The sequence below is a fragment of the Tamandua tetradactyla genome, chromosome 13 (genome assembly GCF_023851605.1).
Source record: "Tamandua tetradactyla isolate mTamTet1 chromosome 13, mTamTet1.pri, whole genome shotgun sequence".
Classification (NCBI taxonomy): domain Eukaryota; kingdom Metazoa; phylum Chordata; class Mammalia; order Pilosa; family Myrmecophagidae; genus Tamandua; species Tamandua tetradactyla.
Window position 1 is genome coordinate 9,236,415 of NC_135339.1, and position 7,517 is coordinate 9,243,931.

The window sequence follows — 7,517 nt, forward strand, 5'->3', positions numbered from 1 at the left end:
AGCTGCGAGTGCTGAGATGAGGTATGCTGAGCTGCTTGGGCTGTGCTGCATCGAGTGCTCTCTTTTAAGCTTCCCATGTATTAAATTAAACATCACTCATTGTGGAAGGCACTCCCCTTAGAGACTGAAGATGCAATTAGCCATAGATGAGTTTTGTAGGGTAATGGTTCAAATCCACAGCAACAGAACTTGGCACCATCACCTGGACAAGTTGACACCTGAACAGAAGGACCACACTACCTAACTCATTTTATGAAGCTAATATCATTTTAATACCAAAACTGGGTAAAGATGCTATAAGAAAGGAAAACTACAGGCCAATCTCCCTAATGAATATAGACACAAAATTTTTCAACAAAATACTAGCAAATCAAATTGAACAACACATTAAAAGAATTATACATCACAACTGTGTGGGGTTTATACTAGGAATGCAAGGGTGGTTCAACACAAGAAAATCAATGAGATATAGCACATTAACAAACCGAAAGGGAAAAATCACATGATCCTCTCAATTGATGCTGAAAAAGCATTTGACAAAATTCGACATCCTTTTCTGATAAAAACACTTCAAAATATAGGATTCAAAGGTAACTTCCTTGATATGATAAGGGGTATAAATGAAAAACCGACAGCCAGCATCATACTCAATGGAGAAAGACTGAAAACTTTCCCCCTAAGATCAGGACCGAGACAAGGAGGCCCTCTGTCACCACTATTATTCAACATTGTGCTAGAAGTTCTAGCTAGAGCCATCAGGCCAGACAAAGAAATAAAAGACGTCAAAATTGGAAAGGAATGGCAGAAAACGCGGCGGCGATGTCCGCGAGCCAGGCGAGTGCCACGGCTGCAGCGGCGCGGCCTCACGTGCGGCAGGGCGGCCTGGGCTTCAGGGAAGCGGGCCAGCGGCAAGCGGGGGAACAGCAGCAACAGAGGCGGAGGTCTGGCTCTGGTTCTGGCTCGTTTCTCTCTTCCCCTTCAGCCTGAGCCAGGGGAGGCCAGGAGGCCCGGGTGGCTAGAGGGGGCCGCTGCCCGAGAATGGGAATTCTCTTCACCAGGATATGGAGACTGTTCAATCACCAGGCGCTCAAAGTTATCATTGTTGGGCTAGATAATGCAAGGAAAACTACCCTCCTTTACCAGTTTTCTATGAATGAAGTTGTACATACATCCCCTACCATAGGAAGTAATGTAGAAGAGATAGTTGTTAATAACACACGTTTCCTAATGTGGGATATTGGTGGCCAAGAATCTCATCGTTCTTCCCGGAACACTTACTATACTAACACTGAGGACCTAAGAAAAGCTGGATTGCTGATTTTTGCTAATAAACAAGACGTTAAAGAATGTATGACTGTAGCAGAAATCTCCCAGTTTTTGAAACTAACTTCTATTAAAGATCATCAGTGGCATATCCAGGCGTGCTGTGCTCTAACAGGTGAGGGATTGTGCCAAGGACTTGAATGGATGATGTCACGACTTAAGATTAGATGATCTCTACTAACCTCTTCTCACAGACTCTATATGAACGAAGTGCTGGACTATTCCTGAAAGCTGCAAAAATTAATGGTTTAGATATATTTATAATAAACTGATTTAAACTTTTTCTATAAGAAGACAAATTAAGACCACTCATTTGAAAACAAAGACATTTTTCTCATAAAGAACCCTCTCAGGACGTTGTGTAGCCTGTGGTAAGTATAAAGGAAGAGAAAGACATTGTTAACTTTAAGAGCTTTATTATCAGTATAAACCTCCCTATTTTAATGTTGTTCTCTTGTTCTATTAAGTCAAAATACAAATCAACACAGTTATTCAGTTTCCAATATTTTAATGTGGAGTGTTACTTATGAAAAGTATCTTGTATAAGGTTGTGTATGTATTGTGTATATACCTCAAGTTCAAGTTAATGGCTTTGATTTATGTTCTAAAGAAAAGCAAGTTACACAGAAATTAATTTATCCTTAGTTGTAACCATATGTGATTAGTACTGGCATTGGTGTTTGTGCCATTTTGTACTTTTCCCCTTAGGTTCTCTGTATTATACTAACAAACCCCCAAATCATTGAGCTATTCTTAAAAAAAAGAAAGAAAAAGGGAAAAAGTTTGATGTTGTGTACATATTTTTTGTTGATTGAATCACCCAGAAACATGTACTGCAACTGAATAGAACTATATCAAATTCTTGACTTTTGCATTACTAATGGCAGAGTTACACAGCAGATAATTATCAGATTAGTCCCTGTGTAGGCCCATATGCCATCTATATTACTGAATAAATTGTTGATCCATTAATCAGTCAGGCATTAATTGTGATTAAAATTATCAACTAATTTTTTTTCAACATTAATTGAAAAGTGTTTTGTGAAACATGTCTATCCAGAGAAATAACAGAATTGGGTTTTTTTTGGTATTAACTTATGTGTTGAACATTTATAAGCTCTATATGTCATGAATTTGAGATGAAAAGTGAAGCATACTTTCCATGCAACAACAATAATTTCTTATCACTGATTTTAGGGATTGGAATAGTGTGAGATTTTTAAAAATTTCTGTTAGTTGTCTTGTATCTTCTTCCACCACATGAATACACTGTTTGACAATTAGAAGACACAAATATTTTTTGAATGCTTTTAAGAAGTTGGTATAAGAATTGATTGAAATAATGTATCATTTTCACTAAGATGTAACTTGACCAGTTGCACCTATTATGTTACTTAGGAGTTTTTTTGTTTATTTGTTTTTTTACAGTATCTGAAAATTGAAGATATTTCTGTCATACTATAAATTTATCATAAATGTGTTAAAACATAAAAAAAATTGGAAAGGAAGAAGTAAAACTTTCATTATTTGTGGATGATATGATACTATACTTGGAAAATGTCAGTCACAGCTTTAAGACCTTACTTTGGAAAGAACTAACGAGAAAGCAAATTGGCTGGTGCTTAAATGAGAGAATGCAATGTAGCACAGCCCAAGCAGCTCAGCATACCTCATCTCACCACTTGCAGCTCAGCCCAGGATTTTGGAGATGCAGAAAGAAATCACCCCGGGGAAAGTTGTTGGAACCCAGAGGCCTGGAGAGAAGGCCAGCAGAGATCACTCTGTGCCTTCCCACATAAGAAAGAACCTCAGTTGAAGGTTAGCTGCCTGTCCTCTGAAGAACTAACGAAATTAATCCCCTTTTATTAAAAGCCAATCCATCTCTGGTGTGTTGCATTCCAGTAGCTAGCAAACCAGAACAGATTTTGGTACCAGAGAGTGGGGTGCTGCTGCGGTTTGCAAATACCAGATACGCTGGAACAGTTTTTTGGATGGCTAAGGGGAAGGTTTTGGAGGAACTGTGAAGAGAATGATGGAGAAGTCCTGGAGTGCTTGAAGAGACAGTTGGTGTAAACAGAACCACTGCCAATCTGGACAAAGGGGGACACAAAGGGCCAAATTGCAGTTTGCAGAGTGAGAACCATGGACGCTCGTGTCTGAAGCCAAGAAACCTTGGCCAGGAGAGTGGACCCACCCATATACCTGGAGAGGGTGAGTTTGCCCTCAGGGCAGAGGATGAGTCTCCCATCTCATTGCAGTGGAAGAGCTGTGCCGCCTCAGGCCTTGGAAAAGGCATAGCACGCTCCTTGGGGAGTGGGGAGAGCCTGGCTGCCACTACATGGAGGGGTTGAGCGTGTGCCCTGGAAATGGCAGAGAGCCCAGGGGTGTCCCCGATGCCTGGAGAGAGTGGAGCCCACAGGTGGTCTCCTCAATGTTCCCTGAGGTTGATTTGGAAAGAGGCGGGCCACTGCATAGGCCCTTGGAAAGGGTGGAACTGCCACTTTCTAAAGCTGAAGGATAAATGACTTTCAGACTTTGAAATCCAATGGTGTTTGCCCTGCAGATTTTCCTTCTAATTTCTCCCTATGGATCCTGTGACTGTCCCTCCTTTGCATATTGGCACCAGATAACTTGTTTTGAGATTCACAGGTCCACAGCCAGAAGAGAATTTTTTGCACCTTAATATTGTTTAAGGTGATGTGTGTAGTTGCCAAGTTGACAAAGGGTGGACATGCGGTAGTTAGATTCAGTTGTCAACTTGACCAGGTGAAGGAACCTAGTTCTGTTGCTGTGGATATGAGCCAATGGTACGTGAACCTCATCTGTTGCTGATTTACATCGGCAGTCAGCTAGGAGGCGTACCTGCTGCAATGAATGATGTTTGGCTTAATTGGCTGGTGCTTAAATGAGAGAATGCAATGTAGCACAGCCCAAGCAGCTCAGCATACCTCATCTCAGCACTCGCAGCTCAGCCTAGGACTTTGGAGATGCAGAAAGAAATCACCCCGGGGAAAGTTGTTGGAACCCAGAGGCCTGGAGAGAAGGCCGGCAGAGATCACCCTGTGCCTTCCCACGTAAGAAAGAACCTCAGTTGAAAGTTAGCTGCCTTTCCTCTGAAGAACTAACTAAATAAATCCCCTTTTATTAAAAGCCAATCCGTCTCTGGTGTGTTGCATTCTGGCAACTAGCCAACTATAACAACACCCTATACAAAAAAAAATAATAACTCAAAGTGAACCAAACACTTAAATATAAGAACTAGCACCATAAAGCTTCTAGAAGAAAATGGAGGGAAACATACTGAAGACCTAGCAATAGGAGGTATCTTCCTAAACTTTACACCCAAAGCACAAGCAACAAAAGAAAAAATAGATAAATGGGAACTCCCCAACATCAAATGTTTCTGTGCCTCAAAAGACTTTGTCAAAAAGGTGAAGAGGCAGCCAACTGAATGGGAGAAAATATTTGGAAATCACACATCAGACAAATGTTTGACATCCTGTATATATAAAGAAATCATACAACTCAACAACAAAAGAACAAACAACCCAATTATAAAATGGGCCAAAGCTATGAATAGGCATTTCTCTGGAGCAAATACAGATGGCTCAAAAGCACATAAAGAGACGCTCATTTTCATTAGCTATAAGGGAAATGTAGATCAAGACTACAATGAGATACCAAACTATAAGAACGGCTGCTGTTAAACAAACAGGAAACTACAAATGTTGTAGAGGATGTGGAGAAGTTGGGACACTTATGCACTTCTGGTGGGAATGTAAAATGGTACAGCTGCTATGGAAGACACTTTGGCAGTTCCTTAGGAAACTAAACATCAAGTTGTCATATGACCCAGCGATAGCACTACTTGGTATACCCAGAAGAGCTGAAAGAAGTGACACAAACCTTTGCACATTGATGTTCATAGCAATATTATTCACAATCGCCAAAAGATGGAAACCATCCAAATGCCCATCAACAAGTGGATTAACAAAATGTGGCATATACATATGATGGAATATTATGCAGCAGTAAGAAGAAATGATACCCTGAAGCACATGACATGATGGATGAGCCTTCAGGACATAATGCTGAGTGAAATAAGCCAGACCATCATAAAGGTAAAATCAGAAGTTTTTATGACCATGGTGAAGGTAAAATCAGAGGTTTACAATATAGAATATAGGGAACTTACAGATACATAGAAGCTAGAGACTGGTGAACTGTTCGCTAATGAGGTGAACTCAAATGGAAAGGGATAGATAGAAGTGAAGGTGGTTCTCTATTGGGTCTATAAGTAATATTACCATATTGAAGGTGAACATGATTGAAAAGGGTTTTATAGACTGTGTGTTCCACTGATTAACACTAGAAATATAAGCATGTTCTTGCAAGAACTACTTCAAAGGTATGATTCATATACAAAGACTAAGTCTGGGGGGAAAACTGCTATTGCATGCTATGGGCTGTGTTTGAAAGGCAACCATCAGCACTACCACAGCAACAGCAGGGGTAAAGAATGGGGTGAGGGACAAGAGTTAAGAAGAGGCTTAGGTTTCCTATTTCGTGAGGGTGTGTTCATGGGTTATCTTTCTCTTGGGAACAATGAAATTATCTAAAATTAAGAGTGTTGATGGACTGTGGACTTTGGGCATTCTACATGATGCCTAATGAATGCAGGTGCACTGAGAAGTAGACTGGCGAACGATGGTGTATACATATGTTCGAATATTGTGCTGCCACAAAAAGGAATGAAGTCATGAGGCATGCAACGATGTGAATGAACCTGTGGGACATTTGGTGAGGCAAAATAAGCCAGAAATGAAAGAACAATTGATTGTATTGTCTCCTTTAGAAAATGCTTATAAGAAAAGAGAGGCCTAGATTGTAAGCTCTTATGGCAGACACATTTAGTCCAGAGTGGTAATCGATATTTCTGGATTTTGAGAGCATGTTATTTATATATATATATATATATATAAATATATATATGTTTATATATATATTTATTTATATATATATATATATATATAAATATATATATATATATATATATAAATAACCTGATATTTAGAGATAATAACAAAGCTGATCAGGTCGGGATTAAGATAATTCAGAACACAGAGGTAAGGAAGACATTGTCTATATTTTAGAACCATACCTACACTTTAAGACCAAAAGAAAAAGGTTTATTTTGTCCAGAACTTAAATTTTCTGTAGCACATAATCTAACTCAACGTGTCTGGATAGCTCATTTAAACAATCGAAACACAGGGAGCCCAGAATAAGAATGAGGGCCTTTAATCCTATATAGCTTAATATAATGCTTGGATACATCCTAGAATATATTAAACAGATAATCAAAAAGTATTGACAAAGTCCCTTGAGGGATGGGAGAAAAAATAAGGAACTATTAAACTTTACCATTAGGGAATCCCCTGATACTGTGCCAAACCTTAGGGACACCCAAATCAATAGGCCAAGCCCTTGATCTTGAGGCTTACTCTTGTGAAGCTTATATAGGTAGCGAAGAAGCTAAACCGACCTATAGTTATGCCTAAGAGTTACTTCTGGAGGACCTCTTTTGTTGCTCAGATGTAAGCTTTCTTACATAAGAATCTGGTTGGCTGCCCAGGGCGCAGGGACAAGGGCAGACCTGAGGCCCAGGCCAGGCCCATGGTCCTGTTTCTCCTGGAACTTTGCATTCCCTCTGGGGTGTTGCAAGAATGGAGAAGGAGGTCAGAACATTTTCTCTGGCTTTAGGGCTCCTGATGTGTTGGGAGTTGTCTAAGTACAACTCTGCAAGTGAAATCATTGCCCTCTCCCCTACATGGAACATGACACCCAGAGGTGAAAGTCTCCCTGGCAGCGTGGGAGATGACTCCCAGGGATGAATGCGGCCCTGGCACTGTGGGATCAACAATGCCATCCTGACCAAAAGTGGAAAAAGAAATGTAACTAATAAAGTATCTGTGGCTGAGGAAGTTCAAATAGAGTTGAGAGGCTACTCTGGAGGTCACTCTACACAACCTTCAATTATAACTTGCCAAAGCCCAACCAGGACCATTCCAGCCAATCCTAAAGAACACCTATGGCAATATATAAGATTATACAAAGGTTCATGCACTAGGTCAACTTTCCAGAAACCTACAACCTCCAGATGGGTCCCTGAACAAGATAAGTCCTGAAACCTA

General features: G+C 40.2%; 1 pseudogene; it reads left to right on the forward strand.

The window, feature by feature from the left end:
- The first annotated feature begins 953 nt into the window (after positions 1-953).
- On the forward strand, positions 954-1,643 carry LOC143653009 (ADP-ribosylation factor-like protein 5A pseudogene; annotated as a pseudogene).
- Positions 1,644-7,517: the final 5,874 nt, after the last annotated feature.